This window comes from Hyla sarda, chromosome 12, assembly GCF_029499605.1.
Source record: "Hyla sarda isolate aHylSar1 chromosome 12, aHylSar1.hap1, whole genome shotgun sequence".
In the NCBI taxonomy this organism is placed as follows: Eukaryota; Metazoa; Chordata; class Amphibia; order Anura; family Hylidae; genus Hyla; species Hyla sarda.
The window spans coordinates 51,155,617-51,176,676 of record NC_079200.1 but is presented as its reverse complement, the minus strand read 5'-3'; the positions used below and the strand labels follow the sequence as shown (position 1 = coordinate 51,176,676).

At 40.8% G+C, this 21,060-nt stretch overlaps 1 protein-coding gene and 1 long non-coding RNA gene across 2 annotated transcripts in view; one reads left to right on the top strand and one right to left on the bottom strand.

Annotated features, from left to right (window-relative positions):
• HNF4A (hepatocyte nuclear factor 4 alpha) overlaps positions 1-21,060 on the bottom strand; it is a 157,454-nt gene that overhangs the window by 105,171 nt on the left and 31,223 nt on the right. The window lies entirely within an intron of this gene.
• LOC130296424 (uncharacterized) overlaps positions 1-21,060 on the top strand; it is a 58,589-nt gene that overhangs the window by 30,835 nt on the left and 6,694 nt on the right. Inside the window, exon 2 of the long non-coding RNA XR_008849210.1 lies at positions 17,809-17,924. This is a non-coding gene — a long non-coding RNA (uncharacterized LOC130296424). The remainder of the gene's footprint in view (positions 1-17,808; positions 17,925-21,060) is intronic.

The window sequence follows — 21,060 nt, the reverse complement described above, 5'->3', positions numbered from 1 at the left end:
GCTGGGTCATGAAGGGGTTAAAAAAACTGTAATAAAAAGAGATGAAAAATGTACATGTAGGCAAAATTGGTACTGATAAAAAATACAGATCATGTCGCAAAAAATGAGCCCTCATATCATACAGCTGCATATACGGAAAAATAAGAAATGTATTGGTCGTCAAAATAGAGGGATTTTAACCCCTTAAGGACCCAGCTCCTTTTCACCTTAAGGACCCTGTCTGACCACTGTCATTTTAAGCATTAATAATTCTGGGATGCTTTTACTTTTCATTCTGATTCTGAGATTGGTTTTTTTGTGACAAATTCTACTTTATGATTTTATGAAAAATTAGAAAATTTTGCATTTTTTTTACTTTGAAACTATCTGCTTATAAGGAAAATAGACATAACAAATAAATTATATATTGATTCACATATACAATATGTCTACTTTATATTTTCATCATAAAGTTGACGTGTTTTAACTTTTGGAAGACATCAGAGGGCTTCAAAGTTCAGCAGCAATTTTCCAATTTTTTACAAAATTTTCTAAATCTGAATTTTTTAGGGACCAGTTCAGTTTTGAAGTGGATTTGAAGGGCCTTCATATTAGAAATACCCCATAAATAACCCCATTATAAAAACTGCACCCCCCAAAGTATTCAAAATGACATTCAGAAAGTGGGTTAACCCTTTAGGTGCTTTACAGGAATAGCAGCAAAGTGAAGGTGAAAATTCTTCTTTTTTTTACACTCGCATGTTCCTGTAGACCCAGTTTTTGAAATTTTTACAAGGGGTAAAAGAAGAAAAAGCCCCACAAAATATCATAATGTGACCCCCCCCCCCATATAGATTAGATACTGACAGTACTCCCCTGTATGGATTAGATACTGATGATTGCAGCTTGTGGGGGTATCATCAGTATCTATTCCATACAGGGGGGTACTATCGGTAACTCATACTTACATGGGGGGGGGGGGTGAAAATATCATAATGTGAGCTTGTGGGGGTATCATCAGTATCTAATCCATACAGGGGGGCACTGTCAGTATCTAATCAATATGGGGGACCGGGTTCACTGAACGGTAGGTACACCAATGATTATATATGTCTGCATATATCTTCATTGAGAAAGCCACATGTAGTGGCGAAACATGTAGGAGGTAGCAGAATTTTAGTTAGGAGCTCATTCTCATCCGTGCCTGCATGTTTTGGTATCTCCCCAGTCTTCTCTAACCAGAGTTGTTCACTTTTCTTTTCTTCACTATCTGGCCTAGACCACCATTAAGATTTCTCCCATGCAAGACTTCTCCACAGAACCAGCCAAACAAACATTTTAGGCTCCTTTCTGCAGTACAATATCCACCTATTTACAAACTCCCTATGTTTGTCACACACAGTAATAGTACCCGCTTTGCGTCCCCATAAAGTTGTTAGGCCCCCTCTGTGCCCCAAATATAGCTGTAGGCCCCCAAACTGCCCCCATAAATAGTTGTAGGCCACCATACTCTCCCGCTTTGGTGCTCCACTGCACCTCTGGTCTGGGGACGTATTGTTATGGCTCATAGCAGTAGGTCCCCGGTCTGCAGGGGCAGTGGAGCACCAAAGCTGATGGTATTACTGCCCACAGCAGCCCAGTGCCCGCGCTTCCCCTTTGCTGTCCTCCTGCTCCGCTCCTCGGTGCAGTGACGTCAGCCTAACATTTCTTTCAAAGTGGTCCAGGCCTGTGACCAGTGGCTGTGGCTGCCATTACTGATTTTTTTCAAGTACCCCCTTGTACTCCAGGTTGAGAACCACTGCTCTAGTCTGCATCTAGTGAGTCTCGTGTCTGTATTTGTTTAGGGAATTTATTCTAAAGATGTATTTTTAGTCCTAGCCGTACATACCCCATAAGTGGTTTTGCCAGTAATAACTCTACAAAAAGTGTTAAAAATATCTTATATTTAATGGGAAATTTTAGACTTTGTGGTCCTTACTTGTCCCTGTGTAAAATATTTTTCTAATCTTTTGCTCAACTTCTTTTCATGTTTGTAGAGCTGATTTTGCAAAAAAATGTGTTGACCTTGTAATAATTTAACAAACCACCTGAGGTAAACAGACCGTTCTGCCAATGTCCGGGAATTCGACCTACAGTAAACCAGTCAGTTAATTTTTCAACCCCAACAGCAAAATATAAGCAACCATCCTAGTAGCACCACAATTAAAGGGGTACTCCGGTGGAAAAAAATATGTCATATCAACTGGTTCCGGAAAGTTAAAAAGATTTGTAAATTACTTGTATTAAAAAATCTTAAAAGAATACTGCAGTGAAAAATAATGTATCCCTTATCCAAAGTATAGGGGATAAGTTATGGATCGCGGGGGGGTCCGATCGCTGAGACCCCCAGCAATCTCCTAAACAGGGCCCTGGCAGTCTGCCAGAAGCAGCTGTTCCGACCCCCGCAGGAAGCCATGACCAACACTCCCCCTCCATGTATCTCTATGGGATACATGGGGGGGGGGGGGGGGGGGCGTGTCGGCCGCCGCTCCATGCAGGGATCGGCATGCCCACTTCCAGCAGACTGCCTGGGGCCCATAAGTTTTCTTTCACTACACTACTCCTTTAACCCTTCCAGTACATATCCGCTGCTGTATACTACAGAGGAAGTTCTTTCCAGTCTGACCACAGTGCTCTCTATGTCAGGAACTGTCCAGAGCAGGAGAAAATGCCCAAAGCAAACATCTCCTGCTCTGAACAGAGGTGTCAGTAGAAAGCACTTTGGTCAGACTTGAAAGAACCACACAACTTCCTCTTTAGTATACAGCAGCTGATAAGAACTGGAAGGATTAAGATTTTTTAATAGAAGTAATTTACAAATCTGTTTAACTTTCTGTAACCCGTTGATTTGAAAATAAATTGTTTTCCACTGGAGTACCCCTTTAATAATTACAAAAAAATTAGAATTTTCTGTAAGATCATTCCAGCGCCATTTTTGGAGGACAGAAAACTAGGCGATTACCTAGGCCCTCACTTAATAGGCAGTTAATGGTGTCCTTGCCAAATTTTGAGATGTGGCATCACAGAGATTCCAATTTATGCCCAACCCATTTATATAGAGCACCTCCCCAAACTAAGGTATTTTTATTACATATAGTGCATATGACTTCCATGTATGAATGGGGTATTTTTTATCTCAACTTATTAAGGCACAGTGTTATAGGGACATACTGATGGGTTAATCTGGAATTTAGTGAGCCCCATTGGGGTCTGGGACCAATATAACTTAATTGAGTATGTAAATGGGTACATCAGTGGAAAACAAATGTTTTCAAATCAACTGGTGCCAGAAAGTTAAACAGATTTGTAAATGACTTCTATATAAAAATCTTAATAGTTCCAGTACTGATCAGCTGCTGTATGCTCCAGAGAGAGTTTTGTAGTTCTTTTCTGTCTGACCACAGACAGAATTCCCATAGCAAACCACTCCTGCTCTAAACAGTTCCTGACACGGACACAGGTGGCAGCAGAGAGCACTGTGGAAAGACTGGAGAGAACTTTACAACTTCCTCTGGAGCATACAGCAGCTGATAAGTACTGGAAGGATTAAGATTTTTAAATAGAAGTCATTTACAAATCTGTTTTGCTTTCTGGCACCAGCTGATTTGAAAACATTTTTTTTCCACCAGAGTACCCCTTTAAGCTCTGTTCAGTGCTACAGAATATGCTGATTCTTTATACAGAAATTATTATTATGTGTGGATTGTACACTTATGGGGCAACTCTTATGTGGGAAAAATGGAGACACTCAAATAGTCATAAGTAAACATCCTTAGGTATCATGTGGTTGCCAGTATATGTTAGGATAATATCAGAAGGGTATTCAAATGTATACTGTGACATACCGATGTGGTGGCCTTAGACTTTAAAGGGGGTTATCCATCATAAAGTGATTTTAGTACATACCTGGCAGACAGTAATGGACATGCTTAGGAAGGATCTGCACTTGTCTTGGGGCTAAATGGCTATGTTGTGAGATTACCATAATACTGTGGCTAGCTTTTTGTGAACTTGTATTTCCTGTTTGACTTTTCTTTTTTAACTATAAATCCCATATTTAAATTTTCCTCCCTCCCACACATCAGCCATCCCACCCATTGAAACAAAAGACCTGTGGTTTTCAATCAGGGTGCCTACAGCTGTTGCATTAGTTGCAGATTGATCTCTCTCCCACCAAGCGATCACTCCACCCAATGAAGCAGACAGGCTCCCTGTCATCAGCTGACTAGTGAGTCAGGTCTCGACCGCATTGCAACCTTGGAAAAATCTGAGACAACAGTCATTTTGTATGCTGGTAAAAGTAAATAGTGGGGTGAAAATCACAGAAGAATTGTGAGAAAACCGTCCCACACAGGTACAGACACTATATTATGAACTACACTAACTTTACAGCCCCTGTAGCATAGTCAAATAAAAAACATTCCTGGAATACCCCTTTAATGGACCAAACATAGGCTTGTTTGGTCCCCCTTATGAATGTATATGTTTTCTTGGTGGGAGTCTATGGTCACACCCCAGTTACCCCGCAGTATATGTCGGAATATCTTTTGAAAAGTATCCAGACATACCGGCAACATAGCCTTCAATGGTGATGCGAGGTCTTAAACGATGAGCTAATGAAGCTTCTTGCATTATATTTCACTTCAAGATGGGGCTGTTGGATTATGACACAAGGGTGTTCAGCCTTCGATTAGTGGTCGAGGGAATGAATCTCCTTGGGGAGAACATCAAGCTGGCATAAGGAGGCTGGGCAGTTCTTCCTTGGAGAAGAAAGTATGCAAAGTAGCTATCCTCCTGAACTAAAACAGCTTGCTTTCCAGTGCCTCCTATTGGAGGTAGCTTTCCGGTAAGTCAATGCTCAACCCTTTAAAGAGGTTTGAAACCCTCTAACTGACCCTGACCCTGAGTGTATCTTTGTTTTGGAGAGTATTCTGGTTTTGTTGATAATCTCTAGTAATGTTTCAAGGCTCTTTCAGGGATCTAAGGGAACTATCTCCAATAGATGGCTCTAGACAGCAAGCCCCTTTCCATTTGTGGAAGTTGCTTAATTTTAAAGAATGCAAGAAAAAAGATCCCTGGGCAGTAACTAAAGAAACAAAAAGAAAACAGAGCGCTCCAATGTGTGGAACAGTTGATAAAGGAAAGGGAGCCCCTTTAAATGAAAGGACTCACCAGATATGGTTGTACTAATGCAGAGGCACAACACTCATGAGCGTGGTCTCCTTACGGAGGTAATGATAGATCCAATGTGGACTGCAGCTTATCCCGCCCAGACACAGCGTGGGAAACAAGGAAGGAAAAATGTTCACACCAGTAAGGTGTAAAGAAAGATGGGATATATCTCAGCGCTGTCCACGAACCAAGGTAAGGTAAAGAGTTTTTATTTAATACATGTAACGCATTTCAAGGACGCTCCGTCCTTTTCCTCAGACAGGATACATCGTGTTACATGTATTAAATAAAAACACTTTACCTTACCTTGGTTCGCGGACAGCGCTGAGATATATCCCAGCTTTCTTTACACCTTACTGGTGTGAAAATGTTTCCTTCCTGGGCAGTAACTGACTGCATCATTCACTAATTTATTTGTATGTCCTCTTTTTTCACTTTTTTCATTGTGCCACATTTGTTGTGTCTATGTTCTCTAGGATGGTCAGGGTGCGGTAGCCTGGTCTAGGGGAGGTGTGTGTGGCCTTCTGTTTCCTCACCTCCCTGCAACCCCGGGCATCTCGGCTTTGGCTAAAATGCCAACAGTATAAAGCTTCTTGGCTGACACCTTGGTTAATGCCTAGGTTGATGCCAGGAGCACTTGCGACCCTTGCAGGTGCCTTCTGGCCTGGAGGGAAAGGGTAGGTTTGTTGGGGGCCTCTCAACTTTCGAAGAAGGGCTTGTGATGGGCCGCATCCTCGTGCACGTTCATACAAGTGCAAATGCATTTACCAAGATCAAACCATGTCACTTTATCCCCCCTCGACCCCCACCCAGACAGCGGAATCATTGAGTAATACATGGAAATCTGTTGTTACACAGTGTACCACTCGGCAGCCTTTCCAGGATCACAATGTGAAGGGTGAATCATAGCATAGAAAATAAGATCACCGTCTATAATCTATTAAAATCCAGGACTGGAAATATTCGGGATGATCATGTCATAGAAGAACCTAAAACTCTTTTTTTTTGTGCACAGTTCTTAATTTTAGTCCTGTATATGGGAAAAGCTGTCAATCATTGTATGAGGGGGGGAATAGGTCCTATAGGAGATTAGCTAAATAGAGCCAGGCAAATAGTGGTAAAAAAGCAGTCAGAGACAGGGACACGGAATAACGTTTAAACAGGTCTTCTCCTATATTTATTTTTCATCCTTCGAATTTATAAACACAAAAATAAATCCTGCTTGTCCAGCACAAACTATACAGATCTCTTCACTGTCTATACAGGTGGCCTATTACCAGCCACCCAACAAAGTAGACAACAAATGTGTTACTCACACAGGTCACAAAGTCTCCTTTTTCCTTTTTCATCCAAAGGATCGGGGATAAGATGTCTGATCGTGGGGGTACCGCTGCTGGGGTCCCCCCGTGATCTCCCACAGCACCATCACTCTAAACAAATGCTGAGTTCCTGCGGAAGTGGTTGCGCCGTCACGTCACTCCCCCTCCATTCATGTCTTTGGGAGGGGGCGTGTCTTCCCCTTTAACTCTGGATTTCTCATATCTCACTCATCTTTCCCTGGATAAGATATGAGCTTCCTTAAACCTCTTATCCACATACGAATGGTATCTTAGGGGAAATATAGCAATCCGCAATGACAATTCCTGTCACTCTATCACAGAACATAAAGGCAGATCACATCTGCTATAAGGCTCATGCCCATGGTGTTTAGCACTTAATTGCTTCCTCTACTTCCTGTCACACAATCATAGCTTTGGTCTACAGCCACAACAAGTGGGAGCTTACCATTACATCTCCCATTGAATTCTGTAGTGTCTGTATAACATGTAGTGAGCTCCCTCTAGTGGTAGTTAAAGGCAGAAAAAGTTTTGTGTACAACTTTATGATAGTAGGGGATTTGGAGCTCTATGACTGAAAAATTTAGCTCTGACCCCTATATAGGAATATATGGGGGACAAAAATGGGGTAGGGCCCATTCTGAGTTTTGCAATATGGTCCTATATTTGTGCTATAGTATCTGTCATCCAGACATTTCGCTATGTTTTCGCTGACCAATGACATCACTACATTGATTAAATGACCATTTAATTTAGGAAACATTCTGCTGATAATACTGCGGTAATATTACTGGCAATGAAGTGTTTGTTTTACACGCCTGTGTACAGATAATATCCATAAACCTAGATCCACAAAGAAATGTTTTACTAAATACAAATATTTCTCTTGCCAGTACAGAAATGTCCTCTATAGCTCTCCAGAAAGGCCCCATTTATAGGTATTCCGCTTGTAGTAATAAAAGGGAAAACTATATATGGAGCTGTCATAATGGTAAATCAGTCACTTGGTGCAATGCTGGATCTCAAACCTGATAACTTGACACTTTTTGAAAAGTATATATTAGAGAGATTCTGGGAAGAGTTGAATCAAGTGGAACACGATGCTAAATTCTTTACTCCATGTAGTTATATAGGACAGGTATTTTTGGGGGGCGTATTTAAATCACAAGTAGTGTGTATGATCACCTTCATTTAACCCCAAAATGAATACAAACTCCAAACTATACCTTAAAACATATATAGACTAGACAACTAGACTAAACCCACAACTGATTAAAAATGTTTACAATGTCTCTCTAAAATGGCCAAAGATTTTTAATGATACTAACACTTTGACACGGTCTCCAGACCAGACACCATGAATATATTTAGACCTAGACCAGACCTCCTAAATAAGAACAGACCCTAGATAAGATCTCTTAAACTAGTTAAGAACCCAGATTTTCTAAATGAATACAAATCCCAGACTATCTAATGTAACACACCCTCCAGATCAGACACCCTAAATAAGTACAGACCCAGATCAGACCTTTTATGTAAGTATAGACCCTAACTAATAAAGACCACAGACCAGATTATTTAAACTAATACAGACCCCAGACCAGTCCATCAAATTTAATAAAGACTCCAGACCAGACAATATAAAATATAGACACATACTAAAAAAAAAAGCACAGACTGCACAGACTAAATAAGTACAGTGCACACAGTACTGAAGATACTCACCTTATTTCAGCAGCTTGTAGTCCTCATTACTTTTGGGGTGACGCCAGAAACAAATTCCTTAGCATGGGATGTTGTCTACAGTTCAGGAGTGAAAGGCTGAAGCCAGATGGAGTATTTTTTTTTTTTTTGCTTGATCTTTAGGACCCATCATTATGTCAGATGGGTTCTAAGCCTATGCCCACTGGAGGATCCTCTATTGGTATAGTTTGACCTTGTATCCAGGGCACAATGGGAAAGATTTACTAAGAACACTGTGGAAAAAACTGAAGTACATTGCATAGTGAAGCAATGCTTGGAGTTTAAGGGGCTTTTAGGACCTTTATATTGATGGCCCATCCTTAGGATAGACCATCGGCATTTGATACAGCAGTTAGTGTGAGCACTATAGCCCCATACATTCTGTAGTGGCTGTCCCTGGTATTGCAGGTTGTCCCATTGAAGTGATTAAGAGGCTGCAATGCTTGCATGAGACCATAGCTCCTTAAAGGACTACTCCAGTGAAAAATAACTTATCCCCTATCCACAGGATAGGGGATAATTAGCTGATCACGTGGGGTGACAGAGGGAGTGGGGCGACTGGGTGACAGAGAAATCAGTCTCATGAAACTAGGCAAACTAGCTGACCTTGGTATATACTTCAGATTATATTATTGGGTACCCTGGATACCTGCTATAGTAATTTAGCAATGAGAAACACCCAAGCATTCAAGGATACCTCTAGCTCCTTTCCCAACTTACATACCCCAAGGGTTAGCACCTGGACTAAGGGTTAGTTCAATACATGCCAAGTATTATGTCATTAGAGGAATACAGGAAAAACAGATTTACAATGAAATATTGCTTTGTACCTGGAGATAGCATGGAGGATATCATTTCACCAGAAGGGGTCTGCAGCAGGAAAGTGCAGTCGTGTGGGACTTACCCACAAATCCCCTCACTCAGCAGGAACAATGGGCCGTGTTTCTGGGTTGTAGAGAATTCTGCTCTGTAAGAATAATCTTTTAATTCGCCTTATAACCAGATTTATTGAAGTAACGCTACACAGTGCCACCTTAACCACTGCAGTGCCAGGATCAATATATGTGAAGGGTATAGTCCCCCATTAAAAAGTCACAAGTACAAATAGGAGGCCTCTTATGTCAAGTTGTTAAAGAGGTATTGAGGAAGTGACGGCATAGGACTATGATCAGTGTCTGATCAGCCCCATTGATCCTGACAAGTCTCCTTATACAGCCCAAGTACTGTCAATCCATTATGTGGGGAACAACACCACAGCTCCATCCTAATGATGGGTAAACTTCTTTAACCCCTTAAGGTCATAGCATTTTTCTGTTTTTGCACTTTCTTTTTTTCCCTCCTTACCTTTTAAAAATCATAACCCTTTCAATTTGGCGCCTAAAAAAACCATATGAGGGCTTTGTAATGACGTCAGTCATTTTAGCCAAAAATCTACGGTGAATACGGTGAAAGGAAAAAAAAAAATCATTGTACGACAAAATTGAAGAAAAAACGCCATTTTGTTAATTTTGGGGGCTTCATTTTCTACGCAGTACATTTTTCGCTAAAAATGACACTTTATCTTTATTCTGTAGGTCCAGATGATTAAATTGATACCCTACTTATATAGGTTTGATTTGGTCATACTTCTGAAAAAAAATCATAACTACATGCATGAAAATGAATACATTTAAAATTGTCCTCTTCACGCCCCCTCCCATAGGCTTGCATTGAGGGGGCGGGGTGTGACGACACACAGGGGCGGGGCCGTGATGTCACAATGATCTGGCCCCCGTGATTGCCAGTAATCAGACCCGGAGCGGATGCTCCGGGGGCTGATGGTAACGGGGTGCTGTGTGCAAGATCATGTCAGGAATTGTCCAGAGCAGGATAGGTTTGCTATGGGGATTTGCTCCTACTGGAACACCAGGGGAGGGGCGGAAGGGGAGTCCTCTTTATTGTCTTATTTGCAGGCAGCCTGGGCGTTAGGGAGAAAAAAAAATTCTACTAAGACATCATCTTTAAGGATATATAGACTTCTAAAGGGGTTGTCCAGATTTAGAAATACATGGCTGCCTACTTCCACAAAGAGCACCACACCTGTCCATAGGTTGTGCTTGGTATGACAGCTTCTTTGTCACGAATAGGACTGAGCTGCAATACCACACACAACCTGTGGAAAGATGTGGTGCCATATTTGGAAGAAATCAACCATGTTATTATTTTTTTCTTTTAGGGTCTATTTACACGTACAGCATACTGCACATATTTGATGCTCAGGATTTGAAGCTTCAGATTTTATGCTGCAGAATTCAATGTACACTAAATGACTGAACACAGCTTCAAATCCTGCCCATCAAATATGCACAGAATACTGTAAGTGTGAATAGACCCTTGGGTTGGAAAGTTTTTGGACAGTTAGAGGGAGATTTATCAAAATCTGTGCAAAGGAAAAGTTGTTGAGTTGCCAATAGCAACCAATCAGATTGCATCTTTAATTTTGCAGAGGCCTTGTTAAAAATTTAAGAAGTGATCTGATTGGTTGCTATGGGCAACTGGGCAACTTTTCCTTCACACAGGTTTTGATAAATCTCAACTTTTCCTTCACACAGGTTTTGATAAATCTCCCCCTAAGGGGGAGATTTATCAAAACCTGTGTGAAGGAAAAGTTGCCCAGTTGCCCATAGCAACCAATCAGATCACTTCTTAAATTTTTAACAAGGCCTCTGCAAAATGAAAGATGCAATCTGATTGGTTGCTATGGGCAACTCAGCAACTTTTCCTTAGCACAGATTTTGATAAATCTCCCCCTCAGTTAGAAGAATATGTAATGAGCCGTTCAGGAGCCATCAGTAGAGCGTGTGAACAATAGGCAGAGTATTAGTCCCTATCACAAGATGGCGGCCTCCATTGTGTAAAGGTGACATGTATACAGCCCTTAGAGTGTTATCTAGCTGATCGTTTAACTGCAGCTACTACTATTTGTAAGTAAGGAGTATTGATCCCTCACGCGATTCCTTTGAAGAACCGCAGTCCAGACCTCAACAACTTGAGTTTTACAACCCACATTTCTAAGACAAACAGCAGCGCGTCACGACCAGCTTAAGGGGGATAATGGGATAATAGTTAAAAGACGCTGGAAATGTTATCACTCAGCAAACCTTCTGTTATATATTTTCAGCTAGTTCATTATTTATCCAAGGAGCCATCTGGTGAACTCGGGGACAGGGCACGGGGATTAGCCGGGTTAAAGTGTGACAGGATTTCTATAATGCTTTACCCACTTTTCTTAAAATTTAAGGTGAAATAAATCAGTTTGCAAATAGTAAAGCGTCTTCACATCCAACCCGGCAAATATTTTCTACAGTGTTTATGTGCAATAAAGCGTCTGGACAAATATTGTTGCCAAGATATGAAGGATGGGATTCCCATTAAATACATTTTTATCCCTTCTAGGATTTTTAGAAAATCTCCACTTTGGACAATCCCTACTTGTTAGAAGGGTCCCTTGACAATAAGCTGACCATAGTTTCTTCCTGCTGGGACCCCAGTGATCAGCCCTAATCTGTGGAAACCAGGAATTAAAGGGGTACCCCTAGACATCTTATCCCCTATCCAAAGGAGGGTCTCGCTGCTTGGGACCTCCTTGATCACCCTGCTGCACCCGGCATTCGTTTAGAGTGTCAGGTTCAGCGATGGAGGCCGTAACGTCACGGCCGCTCCCGCTTGTGACGTCACAGCCACACCCCCTCAATGCAAGTCTATGGGAGGGGGCATTATGGCCGCCACACCCCCTCCCATAGACTTGCATTGAGGGGGCATGGCCGTGACGTTACAAGTGGGGCGTGACCGTGATGTCACAAGCCTCTGCCCCACATCGCCAGCAATCCGGCTAGGAGCAAAGTTCGCTCCGTGCACCAGATGTCTGGGGTGCCGCAGCTGAGATCCTTGGGGTCCCCAGGGCCGGGACCCAAGCAATTGGACATCTTATCCCCTTATCCTTATAGGTGATAAGATGTCTAGGTGGCGGAGTACCCCTTTAAGTGTTCAATTTCCTGCAGTGCCACCACTGGGTAAATAAAAGTATTACACAGGTTTATTCATATAAGTGGATTTGTGTGTAATGAAAGACAGGACAGGTCCTCCACAGTGATAGGCACTCTTTTTAACTTCTAACTCAAAAGATGTTAAAGAAGAGGAACCTGAACTGGGGACCTCTCTCTAGTAACTCAGAATTCTCTAATAGAATATATGTAACTGGGTTTACAAAAATGGAAAACCCCTTCAAAAGTATTGTCCATTGTAAAAAAACACTTTCCATATATTAGGTCATAAAATGCTAATATTAAGACTGGGTGTCCTTCTGTTAGCCAGATTAGAGAATTTAGTATCAGTTTTGGCCAGAGTGCTCCTTAAAAAAAGGTTAAAGGGGTATTCTATTTTTTTTTTTTTATTTGACTATGCTACAGGGGCTGTAAAGTTAGTGTAGTTCATAATATAGTGTCTGTACCTGTGTGTGACGGTTTTCTCTCAATTCTTCAGTGATTTTCACCCCACTATTTATTATTAATAGCATACAAAATGACTGTTGTCTCAGATTTTTCCCAAGTTGCACTGTGGCCTAGACCTGACTCACTAGTCAGCTGATGACAGGGAGCCTGTCTGCTTCAATGGGTGGAGCGATCGCTTGGTGGGAGAGAGATCAACTGCAACTAATACAACAGTTGAAAACCACAGGTCTTTTGAATGGATGCAGCTCATTTATGTTTCAATGGGTGGGGTGGCTGATGTGTGGGAGGGAGGAAAATGGAATTATGGGATTTGTAGTCAAAAAAAGAAAACTGAAACAAGAAATACTAGTTCACAAAAAGCTAGCCACAGTGTTATGGTAATCTCACAACATAGCCATTTAGCCCCAAGACAAACACAGATCCTTCCTGAGCATGCCCATTACTGTCTGCCAGGTAAGTACTAAAATCACCTTATGGTGGATAACCCCTCTAAAAAATAGGCTGCATTCAATTTTCCCCTCTATACCAGTGGTTCTCAACCTTTTTGGCGACTGTACCCCCAAAGGCTGAAAGTATGTCCACGGGTACCCCTTGCTTGGAACTTACACACGAGGGGTACCCATGGACAAAAGGTTAGTGCTTACCTTTATACTAATGCAATACTTAATCTCCTTGTGCCATTATTCCCCCCTCCATCTTTATCCCCTTGTGCCATTCCCCCCCCCCATCCATCTTAATGCCCTTGTTCTATCATTCCCCCCTTCCTCTGATCCCCTTTTTCCATATCGGATAATAATGGCACAAGGGAGATTAAGATGGAGGGGAGGGGGAATGGCACAAGGGGATCAGAGAGAGGGGGGAATAATGGCAAAAGGGAATCAGAGGGAGGGGGGAATGATAGAACAAAGGGAATAAGATGGAGGAGGGAATAATGGCACAAGGGGATAAAGATGGAGGAGGGAATAATGGCACAAGGGGATAAAGATGGAGGAGGGAATAATGGCACAAGGGGATAAAGATGGAGGAGGGAATAATGGCACAAGGGGATAAAGATGGAGGAGGGAATAATGGCACAAGGGGATAAAGATGGAGGAGGGATAATGGCACAAGGGGATAAAGATGGAGGGGGGAATAATGGCACAAGGGGATTAAGATTGAGGGGGGGGGGGGGGGGATAATCATTCCCCCCTCCCTCTAATTCCCCGGACTAAGACATACATGCGCTGTGCGGCACCTCCGTGCAACGTCAGGGCAGGTCACACTTCTCCTCGGCAACCATGCAGCTCCCTTACAGTAGCCACGGCCACAGCTCAGGCCGTGCTACTGTACAGAGAGCTGCCGCAGCCATTCTCCACTATGCGCTGACAAATACTGGCCAATGCATGGCCGGTATTTGTCAGTGCATCGGCGTACCCCCGCTCAATCCGTGGTGTACCCCTAGGGGTACGCGTACCACTGGTTGAGAACCCCTGCTCTATACCACATATACGCTAGCAACCTGTCAAAATGGAATGGCAATGTATATGTGTATGAGTGCCCACAGGCCCCTTTGACTTGACTGGAAGCTAATTTGGCCTGTCCGAGTTTGTATACGTCAGCATCCCATTTTGACTGGTTGCTGACATCTATATGCCACAGAGGGCACAATTGTCATGTGAAGGTAACCTCAGCTGCAATAGCAGACTCGGCTCATGGATACAAGTGTGACACTTCGTGGACAATCCCTTTCTCTTTAATCTATTTTATAAAATGTCTATATGGCACTTGTCACAGACAAAGTGATTGAAGTTGGCAATTATGTCAGGTGGGCATATGTCATTGTACCATAGTATTACAATTTAGCTTTAGGCCACGTTCACAAATACAGGATCCTGCACAGATTTGATGCGCAGGATTTGTAACTGCAGATAAGAAGCTGTGCTCAGTCTTTTGGTTTACATTGAAAATCCTGTGCCTCAAATCCTGCGCATCAAATCCGCATACGTGTGAACGTACCCTTCTAAAGAATATAATAAAACACATTGATGGAATAGTAAAAATACACAGTAAAGCCCTTAGGAAAACACAGACCAAGATGCAATCATAATAAACCACCAAAATATAGATGTCTGTTGGGGTTAAAGGGGTACTCCCGTGGAAAACTTTTTTTTTTAAATCAACTGAGCCAGAAAGTTAAACAGATTTGTGAATTACTTCTATTAATTCTTAATCCTTTCAATACATTTTATGGGCTGTATACTACAGAGGAAATGTTTTTCTTTTTGGATTTCTCTGATGTCATGACCACAGTGCTCTCCGCTGTCCATTTTAGGAACTGTCCAGAGCAGCATATGTTTGCTATGGGGATTTTCTCCTGCTCTGGACAGTTCCTAAAATGGACAGCAGAGGTCAGCAGAGAGCACTGTAGTCATGACATCAGAGAAATCCAAAAAGAAAAGCATTTCTTCTGCAGTATATAGCCCCTTAAAAAAGTAATGGAAGGATTAAGATTTTTTAATAGAAGTAACTTACAAATCTGTTTAACTTTCTGGCACCAGTTGATTTAAAAAAAAAAAAAAAAAAAAAAAGTTTTCCATAGTTTTTTAATAGGTCCCATACAACGATCACAGTGGTAATAAAGACCTAGGGCCCGTATGGGGTCCATACCAAAAATACCCAGTAAAATATTATGATAGTGTAGATCAAATACAACAATGATGTCCCAACATGTTTCCCCCCCCAGAAGGGGGGGCTGTTCATCAGGGGACCAAAACTATGATGACCAAAAACTTAATATAGATATAATCATGGCACATCATATGGTCTTAATCACAGAAAATGGCCATGATTAGGATGGTAATGATAACCAGGCTCAGATTTAGCACTGTGTATACATCGATCGAAAAGGCAGGGAGAGTAATACACTTCCCCTGCCATCTCCTCAGGTAGTCTGACAGCTGGCTCTCTGACTGTGCAAAAAAAATAAAAAATACTGCGATGGTGAGTAGCATCATATAGTTTCTTTAATTTTTCAAAGGCCTTTTTAAAGATTAAAGAAGTGATCTAATTGGTTGCTACGGGCAACTGCTCCAATTTTCCTCTGTACAGGTTTTGATACAACAAAGGTTTTAAAAATACATGTAATGCACCTAAATTATGCGCTAATTAGATTTATTTAAGACGTACATTTAAAATTTACAAAATCCCCCCCAATGTTTTTCTCTGAAACACCTAACAAGCTCAGTGATTTTGGTGGAAACAGTGCAATGCCTATTTTCTCCTGTGGGGGCTCTGCAGGGAAAATTATCCTTCACAGATTATACATGATACCTGGGGCATTCTGCACTATGGGGGGCATTTATCATTGTAGGTGTAAGTGAAGCATTTTTTTTACACTTTTTTTGTGTGCTGATAATGGTTAGTTGCACCAAATTTATTAAATGGTCACAGAGCATTTGATACATTTTGTGCAGGTCACATTTTCTGAAATTTCTCTCTTCACATACACCAAAAAGCTAAGATGAGTCTGGGCTGGAGTACTTTAGAGACTTTTCAGTGGCTTTTCACCTTTTTTGGCGCAGTTGATAAAACCTTTCCATATCATGTGTATTACCAAAATCAGTGGATTACAACTCAAAATTAGCAGCAATGTGTAAACAAAAAGGCGCTAAAAACCCTGCTTGCTCCTTTTTTTGCCCCTTTTTAGACACAAAAAAACTGTCTAAAGACAATGATAAATGTGGGCCTATATACACTGTAATCTGCTCAGCATCTAGGGGCCTTGCTAAAAAAAAGGGGATACTTTTTCTCATAATCCGACACATCTAAATATGTCCCATTATTCAACATTTTTATTTGTAAGTGTAGAGGTGGTGATAATAACCTAGGGCATGCATCTAAAATAAAAATAAAAAACTTTAAATGAGGAATGTCTCTTTAAAAAACTTTTAACAGTAGAGACATGTTAAAAGCTTTGATTGGTCGGGGTCTGAGTGTTCAGACCGCGACCGGTAGCTAGAACCAGCTGGCAGAAGAGCGCACTAAGACAAACTTACACTGTAAGCCAATAGTATTGTCTCAGTCAGCTTCGCTTTTCTCCTAGTTAGTTCTAACAATTGGTCGAGGTGTGAACACCCAGACCCTGACTGATCAAAACTTTTGACATGGATCTAGGACATGTCAAAAGTTTCTTAAGGCAACAGGTACACTTTAATGTATGGCGATTAGAAATCGGGGACTAAAAGGTGTCTCTTGTCTAGGAATACTAAAGGGGTCATGTACTATGTGCTATGAGATAAGTAAAGCTCTTTTATCTGCCCTAGTTAAAATGTGAGGGTCCTAATATGGCATTCTAAACCCCTTTAATTCCAAATATGTTTCAAGTGCCCCCTAGTGGTGTGATTACGCATCAAATCCTAACTACATACTAGTAATTTGTCCTTAAAAAGGAATTCTGTCTTATAATAAAGGTTATTTTGAGGTTTGTTATGTCTTTAGTCAATGTGCAATGTGTTTATTACAGCGCACTACTGCCCTCTACCTGTGACACTGGGAATCTCCACACACAAATGCCAAACTTAAATTGAACATAGCAGGGGCGAGCACTATTTGGTCTATGTTCTCGTGATAGGAGGGGGTCCCAGGCCTTGAATGTCCCCGATCAGACATTAAGACTACTGACAAGCACAGACACAATACTACATCATTCTTAATACTCTTTGGCCTAAACAGGATGTAGAAAATATCATAGATTAAGGTGCCCCAAAGAAATATGGCGGCACCTTCATGAGGAGTGAGGGTCGTGCCCAGGTGTATGGATGTTGACATGGTAGAGGGTAGTTGGGGGTTCTGATATAGATTTTTCATTAGGGCTCTGTTTAACACAATTTGGGACAGATCAGGTTTATCTCTTCTAATAACAATTGCTAGCAAAGACAATTTATTACTGCAGAGCATTGATCCCATTAAAACATGTGCACAGCGCCACCTGCAGTCTCTTGCATAAACTGCAGGGTTTTATTTTTTCATTGTTTCTAACTTATAAGGCTTTTTTTTTTTTTTTTTTTTAGAAAATGTGATCATCTGGGGCACAAGTCTTTCCTCTATTTATTCAGTATAATTCTAGACTAAGCAGAAGAGAAAGAAACAGTAGATACTCCATTCTGGACTGTACCTTGAACTAGAAGTAGGTACAAATCTATGTCTCCTGATTATCATGGTTATATACATTTTTTCACAATCCGTTTTCAAAACATTAGTGTAAAATTTATATTTTTATATGTCTATCTATCTATCTATATCTTAATATTGTTATGTGTCTATCTACCTATATCTAAATATTGTTATATGTCTATCTATCTATATCTAAATATTGTTATATGTCTATCTGTCTATATCTTAATATTGTTATGTGTCTATCTATCTATATCTAAATATTGTTATATGTCTATCTATCTATATCTAAATATTGTTATATGTCTATCTATCTATATCTAAATATTGTTATATGTCTATCTGTCTATATCTAAATATTGTTATATGTCTATCTATCTATATCTTAATATTGTTATATGTCTATCTATCTATATCTAAATATTGTTATATGTCTATCTATCTATATCTAAATATTGTTATATGTCTATCTATCTATATCTAAATATTGTTATATGTCTATCTATCTATATCTAAATATTGTTATATGTCTATCTATCTATCTATCTATATCTAAATATTGTTATATGTCTATCTATCTATATCTAAATATTGTTATATGTCTATCTATCTATATCTAAATATTGTTATATGTCTATCTGTCTATATCTAAATATTGTTATATGTCTATCTATCTATATCTTAATATTGTTATATGTCTATCTATCTATATCTAAATATTGTTATATGTCTATCTATATCTAAATATTGTTATATGTATATCTATCTATATCTAAATATTGTTATGTCTATCTATCTATGTCTAAATGTTGTTGTATGTATATCTATCTATCTGAATATTGTTATCTATCTGTCTATCTATTATCTATCTATTTCATATCTATCTGTCTATCTATTATCTATCTATCTATCTATCTCATATCTATCAATCTCATATCTATCTATCTATATCATATCTATCTATATATATCATATCTATCTCTCATATCTATCTATCTATCTATCTATATCATATCTATCTCTCATATCTATCTATCTCATATCTATCTATCTATCTATCTATCTATCTATCTATCTATCTATTATCTATTTATCTATCTATCTCATATCTATCTATCTATTATCTATCTCATATCTATCTATGATCTATCTATCTATCTATCTATCTCATATCTATCTATCTATCTATCTCAAATCTATCCTATTATCCATCTATCTAAAAACAAAAGAAGGTAGTAGCACTACCTAGTGGTGAGTAGATGTTGGGTGCACCTCAGATGGGGAACCCATGGCCACGGGACCCCAAGACTGGATACAAACACGAGAAGATAACTGCTGCAATTCAAAGTGGTGGTTAAGGTGAAAAGCGTTTATTCCATCCAGAAACACATGACAACGTTTCAGCTGCTACAATGCAGCCTTTCTCAAGCGTTTGAAGCAGCTGAATTGTAGCAGCTGAAACGTTGTCATGTGTTTCTGGATGGAATAAATGCTTTTCACCTTAACCACCACTTTGGAGTGCCGCAGTTATCTTCTGGTGTTTGTATCTATCTATCTATCTATCTATCTATCTATCTCTATCTATATCAATGCGAACTGTGGCTAGAAGGTTTGCTGTGTCTGTCAGCGTAGTGTCCAGAGCCTGGAGGAGCTACCAGGAGAAAGGCCAGTAGATCAGGAGACGTGGAGGAGGCCGTAGGAGGGCAACAACCCAGCAGCAGGACCGCTACCTCTGCCTTTGTGCAAGGAGGAGCACTGCCAGAGCCCTGCAAAATTACCTCCAGCAGGACACAAATGTGCATGTGTCCACTCAAACGGTCAGAAACAGACTCCATGAGGGTGGTACGAGGGCCCGACGTCCACAGGACGATGCATGGCATTTGCCAGAGAACACCGAGATCGGCAGATTCCCCACTGGTGCCGTGTGCTCTTCACAGATGAAAGCAGGTTCCACTGAGCACATGTGACAGACGTGACAGAGCCTGGAGATGCCGTGGAGAACGTTCTGCTGCCTGCAAGATCCTCCAGCATGACCGGTTTGGTGGTGGGTCAGTAATGGTGTGGGGTGGCATTTCTTTTGGGGGGTCGCATAGTCCTCCATGTGCTTGCTGGAGGTAGCCTGACTACCATTAGGTACCGAGATGAGATCCTCAGACCCCTTGTGAGACCATATGCTAGTGCGGTTGGCCCTGGGTTCCTCCTAATGCAAGACAATGCTAGACCTCATGTGGCTGGAGTGTGTCAGCAGTTCCTGCAAGAGGAAGGTATTGATGCTATGGACTGGCCCGCCCGTTCCCCAGACCTGAATTTGATTGAGCAAATATGGGACATCATGTCTCGCTCCATCCTCCAACGCTACGTTGCACCACAGTCTGCCCAGGAGTTGGCGGATGCTTTAGTCCAGGAGCCTCATCTGCCACCTCATCAGGAGCATGCCCAGGCATTGAAGGGAGGTCATACGGGCACGTGGAGGCCACACACACTACTGAACCTCATTTTTACTTGTTTTAAGGACATTATGTAAAGTTGGATCAGCCTGTAGTGTGGTTTTCCACTTTGATTTTGAGTGTGACTCCATATCCAGACCTCCATGGGTTGATCAATTTGATTTCCATTGACAATTTTTGTGTGATTTTGTTGTCAGCACATTCAACAATGTAAAGACGAAAGTATTTCATACGATTAGTTTATTCATTCATTCAGATCTAGTATGTGTTATCTTAGTGTTCCCTTTATTTGTTTGAGCAATATATCTATATATCTATCTAGTCCAGTCCTGTCGTACCGGAGAGCCCCAAATTTGAGGGATTGTCTAGTGAAAACAGATATATCTGGAAATGAGCCTGACCCAAGGGCACCTGTATCTGAGATCACAATAAGACGAATGTTGGCTGAATTACAGACCTCCTTTACAACAATACTACAAAACGCAGTAACTAAAATAAAACAGGAAATCCATGAATTAAGCAGAACAGCATATATTGAAAATAAAGTCAAAGAGATTGGGTCACATCAGAATATAATAGCAGGTTCTGTTGATGACATAAAGGAAGAGGTTGAAACACTTGTAATTAAACTAGCGGATATGGAGGATCGCACAAGGAGAAACAATCTCCAAATAAGAGGCATACCCAAATATATAAAACAAG